The 24,238-nt window shown below is 38.8% G+C and overlaps 1 protein-coding gene across 4 annotated transcripts in view; it reads left to right on the top strand.

Annotated features, from left to right (window-relative positions):
- The window catches only part of ARHGAP28 (Rho GTPase activating protein 28), a 52,267-nt gene that overhangs the window by 3,693 nt on the left and 24,336 nt on the right, over positions 1–24,238 (top strand). Inside the window, exon 1 of one of the 4 annotated variants that reach the window (XM_033154938.1) lies at positions 19,595–19,764. The exons of the other annotated variants lie outside the window; for them this stretch is intronic. The gene's annotated coding sequence lies outside the window, so the exon portion shown is untranslated. Of the gene's footprint in view, positions 1–19,594; positions 19,765–24,238 lie in introns of those variants that run through there. 4 annotated transcript variants of the gene reach the window in all.

Raw genomic sequence — 24,238 nt, 5'->3', positions numbered from 1 at the left:
CACTCCTACTGGAGGAAGGGAGTAGATGATTTTTTCTCCCCTTCTGAATCCTCCTTCACATTGCAGACCTTTGTGCCCACTAAAAAGTTTCTATGGAGGATTGGGAGTTGCTCTGGAGGAGTGTGGAAGGCAGGATAGGGAACCACAGGTGAATCAGCAGTACCCATTCCTCCAGTAGCAGCCTCCACTGGCTCTCGGTCCCTTCCACAAATGGAAGGAGCCCTTCTATTCACAGAATGGACACAATAAATTTTAAAATACAACATTTCTGTTACTCAAACAAAAGAGTTTTGTGGTGTCAATTCATATTGCTTCTAACAATAGTTTATAAACTCGCTTGAGTTTCAAAGTCTGAAGTTGTGTCAGGAAAGAATACAAATAAGAACTACTATTTAGAAATATAAATGAAAACTTTAAGCTACTTTATATAGGATATACATATGAACAGGAAGTTTCTTAAGCTCCTGTAATGTTTTACACACACACACACACACACACACACCCCTCTCCCAGTGAAGTTACCCACTTCCTGCAGCTGTCTGGTTGCAGTAAGTGGTTTTTGCCATATGGACAGTCAGAAACTCCATCTGTGTTTCCAAAGCTTGCTGTGGAAAGAGGTTGTATTACCTCAGCATGTGGTCCAGTGGAATGCAGAATGCATGAAAGCAAATGTACTAGTTGTTTTAGCAAAGGACAGAAAAGTCTGTGTTTGAATCCTTGGCCTATTTCCTTCTTCAAATTCTTTATAATAAGTATTGTTGTCATAATTATTCTCCTTTTTCTGTCTCCAGTTAGTACAGTGTGTTAAGTTTGGGTTCATTAAGACAGCAATCTGGAAATGGGTTTTCTGTAGCTAGATAACTTTTTTAAAAAGCTACCGTTTTTCTTATGTTTAGTAATTGGACCTTGGAGTCTCATTCTACTTTGACCACTTTGATTATGCAGATGAAACATGCATATAAAATTAGTTGAATAATTTGTTATTTGTACCCAAAATGACAAGTATATGGTATTATTTAGTACATTTCTAAAGTGCAGAAATGAAGAATTTAAATTTATAAATTCAGTTTCTTGCTCTCATTAAAAAGCTAAAAAAAATGAACAGCAAAATTTAGTTTTAACATAGTATTGACAGACCTCATGAGGATACTTCACACACAAACACAGTCCACTAGAGCTAGCTATTTCCTCTTGTGTTGCACTAGTGTGGTGATTATGCAGGAAAATATACTTCTAATTTTTATGAAGTTCATTAACTATTTTGATGTGATATGATATGGTAAGGATAGCTAACCCCTTTCCTGCAGGAGCTGCATGCTAAAGTTGGCTGTGGTCCAAATGGAAAAGTAGGGCATGATCATGGTGGAAAAGTGGGTGCGACTGTGGTGGAAAATTAATACCCTTTTCATTACATGCTGAATATATAGAATAAGGCATGGCTGTGGTTTTTCTCCTTTGTGATTTTCCTGGTACTGTACTGAGGAAGCAACTACTTTTAGCTGGCGTTCCAAAATCCAGTGGGTTCATCTTGTATGAAGTTGATTCTTTGCATATAATGTACTAGCATTGAAAAAACCTGTTTCTCCTGCTAGATACAGTAGTCCCAAATCTTAAGTGGGTGTTTCTTTTGTGTTGGAAAATTTCTCTGTGGTTATGCAGAGCTCATAGAACTCCATAGAATTCCACAGTAAAGTGTAACACAAAAATGTCAATTTCAACTGAATGCTGTTTAAGGTTCTAGAAGTGCACAGTAAAGTTCTGCTGCAAATCACCACACTCCGCTGCTGTTTAGGATTATGTCTTCAAAGGATTGGGTAATATGTTGTACACAGTATTGCCCTTCCTAGCTGGTGTTGAAAAGCTTTAGAATAGAAAAAGCCTTCTTGTAGAATAGTAATCAGCTGGTTTTGCAGTTCAATGTTCAGCTATTTTGTGACACCTACCACAAATGCCAGGGATGCGGATGGTGCTGTGGTGTAAACCACTGAGCCTTGGGGCTTGTCGATCGGAAGGTCAGCGGTTCAAATCCCTGCGACGGGGTGAGCCCCTGTTGTTCGGTCCCAGCTCCTGCCAACCTAGCAGTTCAAAAGCACGTCAAAGTGAAAGTAGATAGATACCACTCCGGCAGGAAGGTAAACAGTGTTTCCATGTGCTGCTCTGGTTTTGCCTAAAGCAGTTTGTCATGCTGGCCACATGACCTGGAAAAACTGTCTGCGGACAAACATTGGCCCCCTTGGCCAGTAAAGTGAGATGAGCACCGCAACCCCAGAGTCGTTCGCGACTGGACTTAACTGTCAGTGGTCCTTTACCTTTTTTTTAATTTCACACCTATAATTGGAAAGAGCCCCATAGTTCCATTTAAGTCCAAATTGAGTAGAATCAAATTTCTGAACAATTCTAGAGCAGAGGTAACAGACTAACATAGGTGCTCCTCAGGAAGATAGAAAGTCTTAAGCTGGTATCCAAAAGCTGGGAAGTGTCAGCACCAAGAAGGCCTCACTTAGGACAGTATTCCACAGGTGGGAATTATTCAGGAATTATTTTTCAGTTCTGCCTTCTTGTTTGCGCCTCCACCATGTTCTCGGTTTATTTTCCAGTTCTGACATGCTCCTGTGTCCACTGATTCCCGGACTGTCCGTGGGCCGGATTTAGAAGGTGATTGTGCCAGATCTGGTCCCCGGGCCTTAGTTTGCCTCCCATGGGCTTATGCGTTGATTCTGTTTCCTGGTTTGTTTATTGGTTCTGACTTGCTTTGTCCCTTGGCTCACTCTAGACTGCCACCCATGATCAGGCCCCTGACATAGGGCATGCATAGGGAGGCTGATGCCAGCATAGCTAGTCAGCATTTATTTTTTTACTTGTCCATCCTATTTTGCATTTTAGTTCCAGCCCTTTACTGGGGCTGTTACCACCAGCTGTGCCAATTTGCTGATGTCATTGCCACTCAAATGCCTTTATAATGTCCCACAGTTGAATTGTCAACATTCTTTGTCTATTGTGTTCCATAATCAGCTTTACTCAGTATTACTGTGCTATACCTTGTTATATGACTGCCAGTAGCCCATGATGCTGCAATAGTCAATGATGTGGGTTGCTTTGTAATGCCAGCACAGTTCTAGAGATTGTGACATCACATTACATTCATTCATAAGTTAGCATGCAATGTCATAAAACACGTGCCAGTGTAATGGCTTATAGGACCAGGCTGTAAGCATTTTTATTCCATTTTCTTTATGTTATTTAGAAGCCTTTGGCACAAGTTGAAACTCTGTTCATGGGATGAGTTCAACATTTATTTATTTAATAAAATGTATATACTGGTTGATTGTAAAAAAAACCCCAAAAAAACCAGCACCCTCAAAGCTGTAAACAAAGTTAAAATACTAAAACTGATTGAAATTATCTCTGCTTTCTAAGGATATGGGTAGGCTTGTCTAAACAATAACAATAAACAGCAGATGCTGAAAAGGGAATCATGAAGGTGCCTGCTTGATCTCAATAGGCAGGGAGTTCTAAAGTGCATGTTTTGCCACTCGTTTGATTGAGTTCTTACTTCTATGTGAAACAGGTATTATGTGGCACCTGTAGTAGTACCAGTTTCACTGAACAAAGGATCTGAGTGGACACATGTGGGGTACGGTGATATCATGGGTAAACTGGTCCTAAGTTGTTAAAGGCTTTATATACTAATAGTAACACCTTGAACTTGGCCCAGTAGCAAATTGGCAATCAGTGCAAATCTCTGAGCACAGGTGTTATATGCTGACAAGGCCTCATTCCTGTCAGCAATTGTGCCACAGTATTCTGCAGCAACTGCAGCTTCCAGATCAAGCATGAGGGAAGTACCGGTACTTTGCAATAATCCAGTCTTGAAGTTACCAACACATGCACTGCTGTGGTAAGGCTTTCCTGGTTCAGGAATGGCCAATTGGCCATAGCTGTCAAACCAGTTGCAGTTGGTAAAAGGCACATCTAGCCATTGAGGCTACTTGAGCCTCCAGTGACAGAACTGGATCCAGAAGCGCCCCCCAACTGTGAACCTGCTCCTTCAAGGGAACTGCAACCCCATCCATGGTAAACAACTGACCAATTTCTTGGACACAGGAGCTACTCACCCACATGGAATAAACACGGAATTTAATTTTTGTTAAAGGTAGGGATTTTTCCATTCCATTATTGTCCTGTGAGTTTGTTCTACTGAACATTTTGCTCCATCTGCTTTCTGGTTTAAACTCAGAGAATGTCTTAAAATTCTTAAAAGCTTTCTAGGATTTTTTTTTAAAAAGTATCTGGATTGCTTCACAGGTTTATTTTTCAGTGTACTCTAGAGAATGTTAGCTTCATTGTTTTATTTGCTATGTTTCATATACCAATGATTAGATGCATTATTCATTGCTGACTTATTTACATTTTCTTACTGTTTCTCATAAAGGCAAGATACTGGCAGGGTTTCTTTTTTACTCCAATTGAGGTCATTAATCTAATTGAAAATGAAACATGTGTGTTTCAGCAGAGGTTAATCCCAAATGCATTTAGCTTCATACTAAGTTATTTACTTACAGAAGACTAGTCTCCAGGAACAGTTCAGTATGCCAACCAATTTTGGAAGTCAACTGTAGCACATAGGGGCATGTACATTCCTTTTTACATTGTTTTACACACCTGCTGAGTTTCCTTTTCCAAAAGGTGAAATAAGCCTCCATAGTGGCATGGTTCAGACATGCCATTCCCAATCCAACGAACTGTGGTTTGTTGGAATGCAAATGACAATGAGCTCAAGCGTTCCCATTCTCCTTTTGTACACCCAGCTGCAGAGGAAACTACCAGGTGTGATTTAAAGTACTCTTCACAAGTTAGTAATACAAACCAGGGAGCACTTAAATCACAGTGTCCTGTTTTGGATATCACAGGGAAGTTGTAATTTAACAAACCAGGAAGTTTTCTATAGCTGAATGTCCAAGAGAAGGAAGGAATGGGAGAGAAGAGGAGCTCACGTCCATCTCTAATTCTTACAGTTTGTTGGAATACTGCATCTGGCCCAGGTTGATATCTCACAAGTAAAGAATCTTAGAGATAAAATACCGATTGCAATGGTTCCTATTGAGTGTTTCAGGTATCAGACATATCAGTTTAGTGTTACTGCACTTTTCAACTGTATGTCTGTTCTTAGCAGAATCAACACCAGTGGCAGAGTCAAAATCAGTATCTGCAGTACCAAATGTGTGCTTCCGCTTCAGTTCTCATCAACTTTTTTTTTAATTGAAGATTTTCTTGATTTACAAAAGTGTGTGCAATGTCTCTCTTGTATTTTTCCCATGTAACATTTTTACAAATCGGTTTTGGTTATTGAAACATTAGAGAGAGAAGGGGGAAAGCAGTAACATATAAAGTCCCCTAACTGAGGTCCTGCAATACTGTACCAATACATTTGTGGCACTGCTCCATGGACTTCTAAGCAACTGTGAAATTTTCACCATTTTTTAAAAAATTGTATCCTAAGCAAATTGTTGAATTACTTCATAATGCCTTGAAGCCACTGTGTCATAAACTACCAATCCTCTATACCTGCCTACCTCACTGATGTGGAGAAAGTATAGCAGCACTCCATGGTCACTATAATCTTTGTCTGATCTGATTGAGCAGGCCCCGCATTTCACATTTATATACAAATGATGTCAAACCCCTTCTGTCAAGGTGCAGTGTAAACAATCTTAACTATTTTTGATGTTTATCTCATGGTGCAATAAACTTTCTTGGGACAGGAATACACACCAAAAAAACCACCCTTATTTTAATAAGATCTTTTAAAAGATCCCAAAGTTTTCATAGACATTGAATACAGTGGTACCTTGGGTTACATACGGTTCAGGTTACATACGCTTCATGTTACATACTCCGCTAACCCAGAAATAACGCTTCAGGTTAAGAACTTTGTTCTGGATAAGAACAGAAATTGTGCTCTGGCGGTGGGAGGTCCCATTAGCTAAAGTGGTGCTTCAGGTTAAGAACAGTTTCAAGTTAAGAATGGACCTCCGGAACGAATTAAGTACGTAACCAGAGGTACCACTGTATTTGTTGTTGAAATCTTAAATTTCAGAGTGCATCAAAATTCTAAAATAGAACTTGGTTTAATTCAGTTGCTCATGTAAAATAAACTGTAACCTAGGAAAAATAGGAAAAGCTGTATCTTTTTTGAGGGGTAGTGGTAGAGATAAGGGAAGAACAGCATATGACTTATTTCACCAGACTGGAATTTCAAACAGTTTCTTAACTGTTTAAAACCCATTTAAACATCTCTCTACAAATTATTATTAAACCATTCAGGAGGTAATGCTTATAAATAGGCAGACAATAGTAGACTCACTTTTTCCTTTAGGCTTTAGAAACATCTACAACATGTCCTTTGAGACCTTCACTAAGGAATGCAGTATTTATAGTCTTTATAGAATTTCATGTTATGGTTGAAACTAGAGTTGGCTTCTCTGATTTCTTTAGTATGGTGCCCCTGCTGATTTCCCTGGTGCTTTCATATGCAGAACTTATGGAAAACATCTGGCACTGTCTTTTTGATCAGCTTGTCAGTTGAACATTTGGCCAGCTGCCATCCATTCATTTTAGCTATGTCACTTATGGCACACTGATTAAATGATGCTTAAAGCTGCCTGGAAAAAGAAAAAGAAATAGTAGTGGATTCAGGGAATAAAAAAAATAAAATAAAGAACAGGGTCTAATCTTCTGGGTCAAGGAAAGCCTAGACAAAAATGTATCTCTTTACAGGTTGTCTGAATCAATTGTATGACAGAGGGACAACATTTTATAGTACATGGAGTTGCTCAGGCTTTATATGAACAAGAACAAGACCTTGAGCATGCCCAAGATCAGCCCATTAAAGCTTTTCTGAACAAGGCCACAAACAAATATGAAATTAATTAACAGTTATAACATTTTCTGAGTCTAGACTCTTCTAACCAGTCATTGTTTTCTGTGTGTGGTGGTGGTGGGGGGGCGACTATAGCATGAAGCTGCCAGAACAAAGTTGTTATTGAAATGCAACATGAAGTGCCTGTTCATGAATTACTTTGCCCTCCTTATCCCATAACCCTGGTATTATTCCTAATGAGGACCTATATTGCTCCCGCCCCTACCCTTCACTCATACCACTCACTATGGAAACAGGTGAATGCTCAATGACATGCAAAGTCTTAAAATGGGGGTTGAAGCTTTGAAACTAACCTGCTGCTAAGGATGCCCCCCTCTTCCAGTTGTCTCAGAAAACTACAGGTAAAATTTCCCTCCCATTCACTCTATTGGCAGATTTCCTATTTGCCGATCTTTCATTTCCCCTCATTTCCCCTTCTTTGGAACATAGGAAGCTCCCTTATGCTGAGTCCATCTAGTTCTGTACTGTCTACACAGACTACTAAAGACATTCCAGGATTCCAGAGTGGAGTCTCTCTCAGTCCTACCTAGAGATTTCAGATTGAACTAGGAACTGCAGTCCTTTTTCCTCTCATTCTTTCCTCTCATTCTGCCCTGACACTCTGTCTAGATGCAGCATCTATGTCTTGCTGCCATTCCTCCATTCTCCCTCTCTCCCATTCTTCAGTAGCTTGTACTGCATGGATATATCACAATTAAGATGATATTTGTTGTATTCTTTTAATAAACCTCTTTTCTGAAACAAGTCCTAAAGTCTCAGCTATGTTTCCTCTTCCCAGAAACCTTACTTGGTATGCCCCACTGTGTAGACCAAAGTTAGCCATGCTCTTCTGCCATTAATTTGGCAGACATGCTAGTTCCTGAGAAATAGAGCAAGGGAAGTTCTCTTAGCACTGGGTTAATTTTACAATTACCTGTTCTTCCTGAAGGGTTTTTCCCCTCAAACAAAGAAGGAGTTCATTAAACACACATGTCTCAAAGAAGAGTTGAAATAGTGGTAATTGCCACTCACAAGTGCTGCTCATTAAATGAGTTGTGTAATCTGAACACATGATGGGATAGCATTGTAGCCACTTACCCCACCTGTGACATCCATACATCCACCAGAAGGTCTGAAAATAGTTTAGAATCATAGAATCATAGAGTTGGAAGAGACCACAAGGGCCATCCAGTCCAACCCCCTGCCAAGCAGGAAACACCATCAAAGCATTCCTGACAGATGGCTGTCAAGCCTCTGCTTAAAGACCTCCAAAGAAGGAGACTCCACCACACTCCTTGGTAGCAAATTCCACTGCCGAACAGCTCTCACTTTCAGGAAGTTCTTCCTAATGTTTAGGTGGAATCTTCTTTCTTGTAGTTTGAATCCATTGCTCTGTGCTAGTTTAGACAGTTCCATATCTGTGCTGTAGTCACATGTTCTGGTAACCATGCAGGGGTCAGGGGGGAAGGCTAGCAGCTGAATTTCATGCACATGTTCATATAGAGAAGGTTTTAGATGGTTTCAAAGAAGGGGGGTTAGCCCAATTCACAGAGAAGAGACTTATGAAATATTAGCCATGATGAATGGTACTTCCTGGTCTAGAGGTAGGATGCCTCTGAACACCCCAGGTAAATGGAGCAGAGGCGGGTGCTATAGTCTTCATGCTCTGTAAGTTTTCTAGAGCTTTGACACCCTCTCCCTTTTCAAGCAAAAAAGTATATTAAAGTCAAAGCCTGGACATGCTTGGTCTAAAATTACATAATGATGCATGATTAAGCCTGAGAAATATCTATATTATGCTATGCTCTAACATTTATTCATGTGTGGGGGGGCATATATTGTATGTGGTGCTTAGAAAGCTGAGCAGAAGCTGTTTAGGGTGAACTAAAAATGGGTTCACACAGCACAGAGTGGGATGAGTCAGAAAGGACTGATTCCTGGTGAGCCAATTATACATATGTTTTAATGGAAATGTGACACACTAGCCCCCATTCTGGTATGTCAAAAGTGTTGTATAAATCAACTAACAAGTTTTAAATGACTTTAATAGCACATGTAAATAGGAAACTGCATGATATTCTAGTTCATTCACTTCTGTTTCCCACATAAGCACCAGGAAGCACATCTGCAGGGGCGAAAATATAACCTCTACATCATAACTGTTTTGAAATAAAAAGTCATTACTTAGCAGTTGCATGGCATGGGCAATGCCCACTGAAATTATTTCAGGAATTTTGTGTTGCTAATAACAGCTTGAATCTTAGACTAGTCCTGCCAACTGCAGCTAAGCCTGTGTAGGCTGACAAAGTACATTCCTGGCTGCATCAGTAAATGGAGAGCTAGATTACATTACAGACTCTGTGATGATCTTAAATGAGTTTTTATCCTCAGGTTGGAATTTATGTTTTATCATACCCAAAATAACATATCTGACTTTGAAAGTGCATTGATCTTAATTACTTGCATTTGTTTGTGTTTTATCTGATTCCACAAACAAAATTATGTTGGAACTGGCATTTTTCCTTCCATTGGACTTGGATTGGTGGAGATTTTTAAGTTTTAGAAACCTATCCACAAGAAGCTGACAAGGCAAATTAAGCCTGCATAGAGTTGCACTCAATCCAAACTCTGTCAGCAGCAAGGTTCTGCTGCTCTGCCTAAGGCTTTAAAACAGTGTTTTATGCTGGGGTGCAAGTCTCGTGGCCAAACTGAACAGGCTTAGGATCCAGCCTAAGTCCTCCCTCTCTGATCCCACCCCCAGATCACCCCTTTTTGAGGACTTACACTGGCCTCATCTCAGCCAGCTTTGGCTCAGCTGGCTGAGTGGGGTGAACAAGTTTTGCTGGCCTATCTTCAGTGGAGTTGGGGTTGAGAACTTAATGATAGCTGAGCCAGGAATCAGTCAGCTAAGCCACAGTTGCTCATCCCAGTGGACTCTGCTGCAGTAATGTCCCTAAATGTCTATCATTTTAAATAATTGCTATGGGAAAACTGACAGTTTCTCAAAATATTTCTTTTCTTCAGACTAATTTAGAAGGCTTCTGGCCCTGCAGCCATGTTATTGGTGAATACTGCTTATTCAGTCCTCAAATTAATCTTCATCATCATCATAATTTAAAATATTTATTTATTTATTTATTTTTAGCCTTCCACTCATCATAAATCTTCCAAGGCAAGATACCATAACCAGTTTACAGTACGTGGCTATCATATATTCAGTTAAAATAATCAGTGCTATTTTTCTAGAAAATGAGGTGCTGGAACTCACCATGAATACCTGCCTCCCTTGTTCTCTTATAATGGTGCCCACCTGAGAGGTGCTGAAACTGAGTTCCAGAGAATTCTGGCTGGAAAAAAAGCTCTGGAAATAATCAACTAAAGCAACTTGACAAGAAGAGCAGCTGAAAATATAGCATTAGAAGTACTAAAACACTGCAGAGTGGGTTACTTGCTGTGCATTAAAAATATCATACAAATGCCTGTGCAAACAGACGAATCTTTATTTGGCATCAAAATGCTAAAAGGGTAGGTGCCAAACATGCTCCCAAAGGGAAGGCATTCCACAAGTGGTCACTGCCACAGAGAATGGCCTTTCCATCATCATTGCATAATGTCTATCTCCCAGTGGTGGAACACAAATAAGGGTTTCCTTTAAATGTGACATGAGCAGGAACAGGGGAAAACACTATTTCAGCGATTAGGGTCCTAGCCAAGGTCTGATAGACCAGTGCAAACACCTTGAACTCTTCCTGGATCTGTAAAGGCAACCAGTGTAAACAATTCTGATTTGTATCATGTGATCCCAGCCAGATGAACTGGTTAACAATATGGCAGAAGGCATACAAGTGGTATGTGCAGAATCCTTATAATCTGTACTCACAAAACTGCATGACACAAATTGTGTGAGTAGACTGCTGCACATACAGTTTGCACTCAATGACTTTACAGAAGAGCCCATCAGTGTGTGAAAGTTCAGGACCAGCAGACACCATCTCATACTTCCTGTTCCAGATGATCATTCCCATATTTTAGTCATTGGCATAGGACTCTTGTGTTGTTCACATTTTATTATAAATCACTCACATATACCTACTAACTAGTAACAGAAATAAACATAGTGTTGTTTATAGGAACATATTACAAACAGTTACTCATTCAAAAGGCTATTTTCCCTCACCTTTTGTTACATGATATATATATATATATTTTAAAAATTGGAACCAACTCAAAAACTTTTTGAGTTGAGATAAAATGAGAATTTTATCACATGTTAACCTTGGATGCAAAACTGCAAATAAAACAATGAAGGAACCCAGATCTTCCTTCCTTTTTCTGATTACATCACTGGAACCGTTGACTAATATAAAGGGATTTTATTTAATTAATTAATTTTAAAAAGAAACTTCCAAGTGTATTTCTCACAGTGCTCCGCATCTGAATTCCTCTACATCTGTAATGCTTTGTTAGAGAAAATCAATTATAAAGAAGTGAAGCATGAAGCAGCTATAAATTCAACAGAAGTAAAAACAAAAATGTATTTACCAGTACCAAGTATTTTAAAGACGGCAAAGGCAGATGCAGAAGCTCATATGGATTTTGTTTGATCCCTTCTTATTCTGTGGTCAGGTGTGCTGTGTAGTGACAGAAGAGCTCTTCACTTTTGTTGAATCAAAGGTAAAGACAGGTAACAGAGGAGCTGTTGTGTGGAACTTGACAATGTTTCTGCATTAAATAAAAGCCTGCCAAGGTACTTGGAAGGAGATGGTTACACTTTGAATATATTCTATGAGTATTTGTAACACAACTGTCGTTTCATTTTTCATTTTTATCTTTACAAATGTAGTATTGTTTCTTTTGTTTCTCATTATATATGCAGTCTCCTGCCAACCTAGCAGTTCGAAAGCACATCAAAGTGCAAGTAGATAAATAGGTACCACTCCAGCGGGAAGGTAAACTGCTTTTCTGTGCACTGCTGTGGTTCGCCAGAAGCAGCTTAGTCATGCTGGCCACATGACCCGGAAGCTGTATGCCGGCTCCCTCGGCCAGTAAAGCGAGATGAGTGCCGCAACCCCAGAGTCATCCACGACTGGACCTAACAGTCAGGGGTCCCTTTACTTTTTTATATATGCAGTGCTGTTTCTTGTGAATATATTTGTGACATATTAAAGTGATAAAGGAGGACAAAAATAGAGCTTTTATATCCAATCTATCTATTTATCTGTGTAACTTCTTTCTATTGGATGCTTGATTTTGATTGGATGATAGCGATGGAAATAATAAGTTAATTTATAAATTCAGGCTGTTTAAGATGGGAATAATTTTTTGTGCTAGTTCCATGGGGAAGGATGTATTTTATGCATTTGTATGAGCTAAAGCATGGAGCTTATTTGAAAGCCAAGGTGTTTTTAAAAAACACCCATTTATTTTAATTTTAATTTCAAATAACTAATTGAGCACATTTTAAAGACGCATAAGGCAAATCCTTATTCATTGTGTCTCTGTTGATAATAATAACAACATTGGTCACAATGAGGAGCAACTGTGTACATTTTAAACTAAAATAATAGTTATAGACATACATGTCTTTAAAAAAACATTCATATGCAGCAGAATCCTAAACTTGTTTACTAAGAAATAAAGCCTCATTGAGGAGTTAATCCCTCGTTATATACAACACAGGTCTATGGACATGCTTAAATCAATGAGAGAGACTGCAGATAAGTTAAAACGAATGGATTCTGTAAAGGACATATAAATAGATGACACAGAAAGTTTTTCATGTAGGTAGATTTAAACAGTTTTTGTTTAGGTAAAGTCAGGATAGTTCCATTCAGAGTTATGGCTGTGTTTCAGCAAGAAATGTCTGAAGGAAACACGTCCCAATACAGAATGCAATTGAATACTGTAAATATAAAGGAAGCAAGAGCACCACAGTCCTTGGAAGATTTGACAAAGTGAATCCCATTGTAAATGTGATTTGACTAATAGCTAATGATAGAGATGCCTAGACACAGAACCTGTGCCTGGACACAGTAATTGGCTGCATGTGGGCCAATAAACTCAAATGGAATCTCAGAAAGATGTAAGCCCTGTGAGTAAATGGTTCGCAGTTCCAGGAAACTGGTCAGCTGCCTGATCTGGAGCCTGGAGGGGATCACACTCCCTCTGGAGGATCAGATACTTAGTCTGGGGGTGCTCCTAGCTCCTTCTGTCTCCTGAGGCCCAGGTGACCTTGGTTCTTAGGAGTGCCTTTAACCAGCGTTGCTTTGAGTCCCAGCATTGACCCTTCCCATATACAGTGGTACCTCGGGTTACATACTTAATTCGTTCCAGAGGTCTGTTCTTAACCTGAAGCACCACTTTAGCTAATGGTACCTCCCGCTACTGCTGCGCCACCAGAGCACAATTTCTGTTATTATCCTGAAGCAAAGTTCTTAACCTGAAGCGTTATTTCTGGGTTAGCGGAGTCTGTAACCTGAAGTGTATGTAACCTGAAGCGTATGTAACCCGAAGTACCACTGTATAGATATAACTTGCCCACTGTGGTTTGTATGCTGGTAGCCTTGAGGCTTTACTACTGCAATGCACAAAATTTAATCTCCAGATTTAAAATTTAATCCTTGAGGCATCACCTTAACTAATCCGCAAGTCTGGTCTGGCAAACAAGATAGTGCCGTAGACACTGACTTGAACAGGAGGGTGCAGGAACTTCTTGGCTCCATGTAAAAGGAAACAGACCTTGGTCTGGTTCTGATGCCCAAGCACTAATAGATGGAAAATAATCAGTGTGGACATATGCTGGTGAGGAAATCCAGACTTGTTGGCTTCTACCCCTCCCTGTGATGCAGAACACAGAATTCCCACAGGCATTACCTTATCAATTTTCATTTGTATGAAAGTTCTCTTTAATAAAGAATAAAATAGCACAATTTCTTAGGCACTGGGAGATTGCTAGTCTAGCCACTAGAGATTGTTACAGATAGTTAGAGCAAGACTGCCAGCTATGGATACAATTTTTCCTTCTCTTGCTCTCTGAACCATATACCTTGGGCTTTAACGTGTTTTATGTACATCCTGAATGCAGTCTTTGAGGTACACCTTATCAGCTACTGGGCCTTGGAGCCACTGTGGTTGGAATGCTTACATCAGGGTGAGAGAGAATTGGGTTCCCGCCCCTTTTCGCCATAAAGCTCCCAGGGTGACATTGAGTAAGTTACATTCTTTCACAGGAAACTGTTGGGGGGGGGACATGGCTCTCCCCAAGTAAAAACCAGAGCCAGACATCACCCTCCTGTACAATTTCATCTGAGAGTGATGGAATGTCATCGTGTGTGTCAAATTTTGGGCCCACTCCCCCCCCCCCGCCCCACCCAGCCCACATGTGACAAGGCAGTGTTCGGCTTGCGGGTTCCGTGTCCAAGTACTCTTGCAACCCACTTGCTATGAAAAGTTGGACCATCCTGGTGTAAATTCTAAGTTTATGCCATACTGTGACCCTAACTTTGCATGACAGCAGCAAATTCCTCTGTAAAAATCAGGCTGTGCCTCATGGATGCTTAAAACTGAGGTTTGGGGCCCATTTTAAGAGCAAAAGGACTGCATAGTGCTTTCTTTTTTATATAATCTTTATTGAGATCTTAAATTAAAACAAACATAACCATCAAACAAACAAACAAAAACCAGAAAAACCAAACATAACAACTATTCAAATCATATCAAAACATCACATATCAAATAAACCTATAAAGCATACAAACATATAAAACCTAAAAAACTTAATATTTATCAATACTTCAACTAGCTTGTCACTTTTATCACCTATCTATTTCTCTTATCCTATTCTGTTTGTCTCTATAAATTCATTCAACCCAAATCAACTACTCCACTCCAACCAATTGGTTTCCACTTGCTGTCCTCTCAGGTTATTAAAGTTTCCCTTAAATTTAAACTGCGTTGATATCTCTTCCTCTTATTTTCCTTTATTTATTTCGTCTATCACTCATGTCTTATGTCATTTACCAAAACAGAATATTTAGAAATAGATCCAAGACTTCAGTGTGGGGCATTGCTTTTTCATGTAATCTCCAAATTTTTCCCAACTTATCTGAAATTTCTGGTTGCTGCGTCCTCTAATCGAATCTGTTAATTTTGCTAGATCTATATAGCTAAATACTTTCTCTTGCTATTCTTTAATTCTCGGCACTTCCTGTTTTTTCCCAATATGTTGCAATCAGGGTTCTTGCCATAGCAATTGTATATAAAAATAATTTCTTGTCCTGTTCATTTATCTCATCTTATACTATCCCCAATAAGAAGGATTCTGGATTTTTCTTTATATTGTATTACAAGATCTTTTTTTATTTTTTCAAAAACCTGATTCCAGAAATTTCTTATTTCTCCGCAATGCCACCACATGTGTATGAAAGTCCCCACCTCCTTTCAGCATTTCCAGCATAGATTATCCTTTGTTTTATACATTTTATGTATTTTACTCGGAGTCATGTACCACTTGTAGAACATTTTTTATCATATTTTCTCTAATCCCTTCAGCCGACGTGAATTTCCAAGATTTCTCCCATAATTTCCCCCATTTTTCTAAATTTATCGTTTTCCCCAAATCCCTTGCTCATTTAATCATTGTTTCCTTCATCATATCATCATTTACCTCCCATTCCAGTAATACATTATACATATTGGAGATTATTTTATTTTTATTTTGCAGTAGATGTGTTTCTAACAGGGAGGGTTCACTCAAGAAACCCTTTTGTATTTTGTCTTTATTAAATTTGCTATTGATGATACTGAATCTAGCCTGTCAAATATTCTTTTATTTTCAATTTCCCTTCTTTTTGCTCTGAGATCTTTGTATTTCCCCCAATTCCCTTCTGAATTTACTTTTTTCACCGTCATGATTTCAATAGGTGATAACAAATGGTTATGGACTGCATAGTGCTTTCAGTGCCCCTTCTCTCCACAGCTGATCTCCTGACAGCCTATTACCACAAACACTTTTCTGACCTCCACACACACACCTGGGTTCCAGCTGTACCAGGGAACCTAGCATTACCCCTGCACGTCTACAATAGAATCGTATTTGTTTTCTGACTAGTACAACTGGATCAGTAATAATAGAAAATTAGATAACTTGCAAGAATCCTGAAATGGCATTCATATACAACATTGTAAAATGACTGTCACTGCACTGCGACCAAGGGCTTTGGAAGATAAGAAGCAGCACCTGCTGGGACACAATGCATTCTAAGCTCTGTTTCCACTTTTCAGGTCCTTGGGAAAAAGCTGTGTGGACCTTATAGAAGTCAATAATATGAACCCCAAATTCCAGTCTCATCATGTCTACGCTAGCCTTCACATACCTCAGGCCACACCACTTACACCTCCATGGTGCAAGAGTGACATGGGGAAGAAACTGCTGTTATAGCCCAAAAGCAACTCCACAAAGCCTTATGTGGTAATCAACAATTTCCCTTCTTTGTTACTTTGCCACACCTTTATGGAAAGAAAGGGAATGGCCTGTCTATGAATATGACTATTGCCCCATGGAGTTTGGCTCTGGCGCTTCAATCTTACCCCACCCCACTAAACTGAATGAAAGGAATGTTTGGCTTCAGTAACCTACCTTACAAATGTGCTTTGGAAATAATTTACCTCTCTGCCCATGCCTTCTTAAGGCAGTCTGTTCCATTGTTGTAATAATCAGGGCTATGCAGTGTTTGGAAAACTTTGTCTACCATTATGATGACTGATTTAATACTGTCAGTGAAGTTGGGCAAGTGTGTTGCCAGCAATCCCATCTGAAACATGATAAGCTTATCATTTTTGTTAAATTTCCCCACTTTGATCCACCTCTTTTGTGCACTTCCTCAAAGCTCTCCTCAGCAATTTTTTCTTGCAAAAGCTGAGGAAGCATTAGGTTATCATTTTCCAACTTTCCTACAGATAAAATGCTTCTTTGAATGATAATTGTGTAGACCAAGATGCAATAGTATGGTGATGTTAAGCAGAATATTTCAAGTGGTTGAAGAGAAAATGCACTTTCACATAATTGCACTACTCTGTGGAGGAGGTATAATGTTAACATTTCCCAGTAATCACAGGTTGAGTTAAAGAGGTTGTTGGAAGCCTGTGGTGGAATGCCCCAGATTGGACCTGATTGGTGGGTTTTATTTATTGTATGAGCCTAACTAGGCATTTCATGCAGGTACTTGTAAAAAAGAACTTGACTGTAGTTTGAGTTCATAAGTTTATTGTTGTAGCCAAAGGCCAGGACAAACCTTTATTAGATACCGTAATAGTATTAATAAAATAATACAGAACACACATCCATAATATAAAAAACAATGATGACTTTGCCAAGTTCCTGAGCATTAGAATACAGTTTCCTTTGTGCATCTCTGTCAGTTCCAATTCAATATTTATTAGTCTTTTAAAAATCAAATCTGCCAGCATCCATGATGTAAGAAAGAAAAGTTACTATTAAAACTCCAAATCATCACAACAATTTATTGCAATTTTGTTTAACTCCCCTTTTCTGATTATTACTATTTTTGCAGCCAGTGTGTAGAGGGCCACTCTCTGTGTTACAAAGATATTATTGTCACTCCAAAGAAACTGAACCATTTTTGCCAGGGTGTGCCTACTTCTTTGTGTGAACAAAGATTTCAGAAAGTGATCTCTAACAGAAAATGAGTGATGTCTTCCATCTGAGGTTGACCACAAATACAATTTGTGAGAGGAAATTTGTGAGAGGATGGTCAGATAACTAGCTCAACAATGCTCTGTTCTTAAGAGTGAGTACCAAGGGGGAAAATTGGTGTCTCCCTTCTGGATTCTATCCAGAAGAGCCAATCCCTTACTTGACACTTATTCAAGATCAAAGCAGAACTCAGTTCTGGAAATAAATAATAGTCTTACGGATTCAGTTCCATATAACACAGCACAGGAAAACACTCATTAGGCATAGTAGCAATTTTCAAAATATTTTAACTGAGCACAGTTCACTCTTGCCTTAATTGGTGGCCACCCAGATTCTGTACAAAGAAGAGCTGCTGATATTCCTGATGGTAGAGAGTATAAAGGTAAAGGGACCCCTGACCGTTAGGTCCAGTCACGGACGACTCTGGGGTTGCGGCGCTCATCTTGCTTTACTGGCCAAGGGAGCCGGCGTACAGCTTCCGGGTCATGTGGCCAGCATGACTAAGCCGCTTCTGGTGAACCAGAGCAGCGCACGGAAATGCTGTTTACCTTCCCGCTAGAGCGGCACGTATTTATCTACTTGAACTTTGACGTGCTTTCGAACTGCTAGGTTGGCAGGAGCAAGGACCGAAAAACGGGAGCTCACCCCATCGCGGGGATTCGAACCGCCAACCTTCTGATCATCAAGCCCTAGGCTTTGTGGTTTAACCCACAGCACCACCTGCGTCCCTGGTAGAGAGTATACATTAATAATAATAATAATAATAATAATTAATAATAATTTAATAAATCTACAGAGTTTCCAAAACTTCAGTGGAGTTCACATCAGAGCACCAGATTTCAACACCATACAGCATTTCAGTAATCACCAACTATCTTTGCAGTAAGCTTCTATTACAATAAGAGTGTGTAGTTATTAATTGTAGAAGTTTTCAGATAGGGACTGAGTTCTGTGACAATTTGCTGGAAGACATCAACAAAATTTTATTTGAAGTGTCATGTGCCTTCAGACCATTCTCTTGGTATTCTTCTATTTCTGTATGTTCTCTGGATACATAATTCAGTTACATATAATGGTCAACACTAGGGTTGCTATTTCAAAAAGTAAAAACCAGGACATCCTTTTAAAAGGAGACCATTGAAATTGTAGCGCTTCTTTTTCTACTTTACAAAATTCTCTTTGAGGTGTCTTATTTAGACATTTGTTGTTGTTCATACATCTATGTCATGTTTTGTTTTATTGTTAAAAATATGGCTAATGTAATGCGATTTCTCAAGATGTGATGGAGTCTCACTACTTGATGATCTTTTCAGAAAGTTCGTGCATTTTTCAAGGGTGTTTCCAAAAATCAAAATCTTGGAAGAATCCCTGTATTAATTTACACATACTATAACTGCCACTGATGGAATCTGGATCCCTGATCCCTTTAGCTACAGTGGTGTTCTAATGCTGTATGGGTATTGTGTGAAACAAATCTTGTTCAAACACTTTTGCAAATGTTAAAAGACCCACCTTGTCACATAGGAGACTTTCTCAAACCATAATGATAAATGTTTGTTTTTCTTAAAAGTTCTTTCTAAATGTTTTGTGCATTTTCATTTTTTATGTATTGCATTGTGTACTAGCAGTCTGGACAGGGCAGTGTCAATACAAAGAGCCTTTTTCATTCCTCTCTTCTCTTTTTTCCTTTCTTTTTTTAAGTTAATGGCAAATGACTTATAGCCCTTCTAGTGGAAAAAAAACAAATCATTTTTTGTCTCCTAGTTTCACTCTCACAACAGGGGCTGTTATGAATCTTCAGGGCTACTAGCGGCTGATTAAGCTTTCATTTCTTGTCTTGGGAAGTGCATGAAAGGTTTTAAGTCTTGACACAAACAGGAAAACAGAGTCCAAGCATTTGTCCTAAAGGCATGAAGCCCTAAATAGTCACTGTGCAGCAATTCTCTTGTTCCTTATTCTTGCAAGAATAGAAGCACAAAGCTTTATTCTATCTCATTTTCAACACGTTTTGAAAACTCAGAATGCAAATGCTTGTTTAAGGAAGGCTGTGTTGTCACTTGGTTATGGCAAAACTTGTTCTCTCTCACTCCCATCTTTAGTATATCTTCACTGAAACTTGGATCAGCTAAAGGTAAGATTTGAATATTTGTGAAGAGTCATTCTTTTCTTGTTTTATTTAAGGGTTGAAAATCCTTGTTATATATTGAGAAGATATCTGCATGTATGTAATTGTCTTGATGGGCAAAATGGGCAAAAAAATATTAGTACCACAATACAATGTATTGAGACTAAGTTAGTTGCATTTAATTCCCATTGAAATTGAAGGAACTTAAGCTATGGCTAAAATTTCACACTGATTTCAGTGTCACTTAAGTACAGTCTAATTAGTTTGGATCAAACACACTTGTTATTCAAAACCCCTGACAGAAATTATGGATAATTCAATAAATTTAATATGTATCACAGTTATTCTAATTAAAGAAAGTTTTGAAACTTAAAGTTATACATGAATGTTCTAAGAAACTAAGAAACCCTCCCCAGGATGTAAAATCCAAGAGATTAAAACTGCCTTAACTGTTCCTGCTCTTCTTATGTTTGATACAGAACAATATTGTGTCAAATATAGTATATTAAAAACACGCAACACATCATAATATTTTAGCAGATGTAGCCTGTACTTGCACAGGAAGATACTAAAAAATTCTGTTTAAATCTAGGCTGAACAGATTGACCATAAATGACAGCCTTGCCCAACATGCATTTCAGTAGGAAGTGGGCTTTAAAAGCTACATTACAGTAAAAGCCAGGAAAAACAATTTGGTAGGCTCATGGGAAGATAGCATTACAACCACTTATGGTGCTTATGTTCCTAGAGTGCTTGCAGAGAGAGACAGAGAGAAGCGAGAAAACCTTCGAAATATGGGAAATCATCCATAAAATATTTGCTATTAGAAGGGATTTATCAATGCATAAGGGGAAACCTTGCGAAGTTAAAAGGATCCTAATTTTTAACAGCCTTTTTAAGAGTAGAACATCTACATGCAGTTGATCAAATAATGCATCACAGATGCTTGGTGCACCCATATTGTACCACCCTGAGAGGCAACCAATTCTTAATAGGAGGCATATTTTGAATTGATCAATGGAGCGCTAGCTATGTTGGATTTTCCCCTTGCCCCAAACAAAGGGCTCTTGTTAACCCTTTCTTTGCAAGTATAGAGAGCAGCAGAGGTTCTGGAAGAGCTACCCCTTTGGGCAGCCCAGCAGTCCATCCTTGCTTGCTTGCATCTTGGAAAATGAAGTAGCAGCTGAAGTGCACAAGGGAAGAATTCTGAGAGTTGCTGCTTATATAGGAGGAGAAGGCTAAAGAATGCTTATAAATAGGTCTAATGTGGTTAAACTGAGACTGAAAATATACAGAACATATACAAAAAAGGAGGGAGGACTCACTAGTAGAATCTGGTAATTACCAAAAGCTTCAAATTCTGATGCTCTTTGTCATCATTTAAACCAGGGGTGAGCTATCTCAGGCCCTGAGAACAATGCCACTCTCTGAGCCTCACTGTTGGGGTCTCCCTAAGCCACACAATATCTCCAGGCCACAACCTCTTTCCCCAGGCTATATCCCCTCACCAGCCCTCCTCTGTACCCTCCAGTATGGCTGGAATGTGCCCTTGGACTGTGACAAATCCTCTTGCTTGCTGGGTGGAAAGGTTTGTGTTGAAACCTTACTTTACATGGCTGGAATGTAGCTTACAGTACAAAGGCAAGAATGACATTCATTGGCCTGCCACCCATTTTTGTCTCTGTCTCTGTCCCTCTACCCTCCAGTGCATGCGACATGCACACACCAAAGGTTGCCCAGGAGCAAAGGTAACACCTGAACAGAAATATATACAGCCAATTAAATGCCACAGAGGGTTGTCATATACATCTGTTGTTATTGTTGTTGTAATGTAACATTTACATGTAATGTAAATGTAACATTTTAAACATATGCGTTTTTAATCATTTTTAAACAACCCCTTTTAAAGTTTGCATCATCAGTAACCAAGTCTTTCCGTAGTAGGCAAGGAGTACACTGACGATTTGTTGTGTGCGTTTTTATAAATTCCTTTGGGAAGCACTTTGTTTGCAAAGCAATCTATATGTCTCAAAAATAAATCAAATAAATAAATTGAAGCTCAAGTTGTACTTCTAACAAAAAAAAACAGGAAGGTACAAAAACACCAACCAAATGGTTCTAGCTCTCTCCGGACAATTTTACAAGTTAATATGGCAAGCCAACCAGTGAACAATAACAATCTACTACTCTGCTTTATAAGCAATGTCTTGTATTTATTGCAGTTAATATCTGGATGCTCAACATACTGGTAAGTAAATGTGAAACTAGCATTCCACTGGGGATCACATTTGGAATGATTTTTAGAATGTTATATTGAATCACTTTTATCAGCCATGACTTATTTGACAATGATTTTTCCTGCAAGAATTTGCTCCATATCCTGCATATTCTGACATACTTCTGACTAGGCCACTGTAACACAATCCATGTGCAAATTAAAAAAAGAAAGAAAGAAAGTTGTTTGGAAGTTGCAATAGGTGCTGAATGTGGCAGTCATGTTAATGTATTGTGGTGTTAGTCACATAGAGCATAGAACATGGATCCTCTGTGAGCTCCAGTGACTACTAGCTTGCAACAAGCTAAATTCAAAGTGCTGGTGCTTCCCTTTATGAGCCAGGTCCACTTGGAATGATTTCCTGTAAGTTTTTGACTGGTTGATTTTCTGTCACATTAGTGTGACGAGGGCTTTTTTGTGGGTGTTGCACAAATTATGGAAGCAATTGCACATTGAGGTTTGTCATATTGCTAGACTTTAAATACAAGCTTTTCATGGTTGATGTCTAATTACTCTATATATTTTCTGATGGTTTTAAACTTTCTTCTTGTTCTCTGCCTTGAGAACTGTTATACCAAAATGTGGGCTATACATTTTCTAAGTAAATAATTGGATTATGCCTCCCTTGCCTTTAGATCAGAAGGTGGTTACTTATACCCAGTGCTTTTTTTCTTGGTGGGGCAGGGGTACGCATACCCCTAAACATTTTGTGAATCTAAGTTTGGCCTCATTGAGGGGCACTATTTCAATATGAGTAGGAAAATGAGAGTACCCCTAAACATTTTTTTAGAAAAAAAAACCCCACTGCTTATAACACTCTGAAATGCAAGGTTGCCGGACACACATTTTGAATAATGCATTGTCAATAGTGTTTGTGTTTTTGACAGTGCTCTTACAATGTTGTTTACTCTTTCGTGGAACTGAAAAAAGGAGAAAAATACCTTGAGTAGCAATAAGGCTTTACTCTACTGCCCATGGTTTCCTAAAACATATTGTCAGCATTAGATTGGAGATAAGTGTGCTTCACTCATGTCTCCTGCACCTGTTCAAGGGATTAATCACAAAGTTAGTACATTGCCTTGTGCAACACAAGAAGCCATGTGGCTATTCAAAACATTTATGTTGTCTTTGCTTCAGAAGTAGTCATTTAAGAACAATAAATAAACAAATAAATTAGAAATAAACCAGTATAAATGACGTCTGGCTTTTTCTTCCCTTCCTTCTTTGCTTGTTGAATTATTTAAGCTTTTCCCAATTTCCAGGTTTCTTAAGTTTGCGGTAGCAACTGTATCTTGTACTTGTTATAAATAATTTGTATAGCAGCATGTGAGTTGCTGGCAAAGCCCTGCTCAAAGCCACCCTGCCGATTCAGCTGCTCTCTCTCTCTTTTTTTTTTTTTACTTTTGTTTGATTTTAGTGATGCTACAGGCTGTACAGTGCAGACTGCAGCTTTGGCAAAAATGGGAAATAGTACATAGTGTTTGCTAGAGATATTAGTACCTCCCTCAGACACCACTAGAAGTCCTTGAATACAAAGAATTAGATATATCTCCATTTTGCGGCAAGTGTGATATGATCCATCTTCTCATGTGGCAACTTCAGTGTATGCATCCAAACCCTTATCCTGTTCCAGTTCTTAATCACAGAGCTGCATGGTCTAATTGTATTTCAGTACTGTTCAGGGTGTCCGTCCACCAATTTATCCACCTGTAAACTTTTAGTACTAATTTTAATTTAGTCTTGGTTCAGACAGTAGTGTTTAATATTCTTCCCTGCTCTCTCTTTGGGTATATATTATACACCTGTGTATTTCTGACGTAGAATATTCCAGTATATCATAGCTACATAAGGTTATATAAGTACTAGGGGTGCAAGTCGGATTAATTTAAAAGCCTTTGATTGACAGAAAGTTGGTCCCTGGTTAATTGGACAGCAGAATTAACTTTTAAAAAAAAAGTTAACACGTATAAGAACTTTTAAAAAAGAAGAAGATAGCAGCAAGCAGCATATTTGAAAAAATATTCCGTCACACATAAGGGAATGACTCTTTTAAGTTGGTGGCTGAAGTATACACGTGCATGATTATCCAAATTATTTTATTTAACAAAATGTGTATACCGTTTGATTGTATTTTTTTAAAAAAAAAAACATTGTAAGCATTCCACAGGGGAATTCCATAAGGGGAAGTATGCACCCCCCCCCAAC

The sequence above is a fragment of the Lacerta agilis genome, chromosome 7 (assembly GCF_009819535.1).
Source record: "Lacerta agilis isolate rLacAgi1 chromosome 7, rLacAgi1.pri, whole genome shotgun sequence".
Lineage (NCBI taxonomy): Eukaryota > Metazoa > Chordata > Lepidosauria > Squamata > Lacertidae > Lacerta > Lacerta agilis.
Note: the sequence above shows the minus strand (reverse complement) of the source record. Positions and strands in the feature narration are given on the sequence as shown.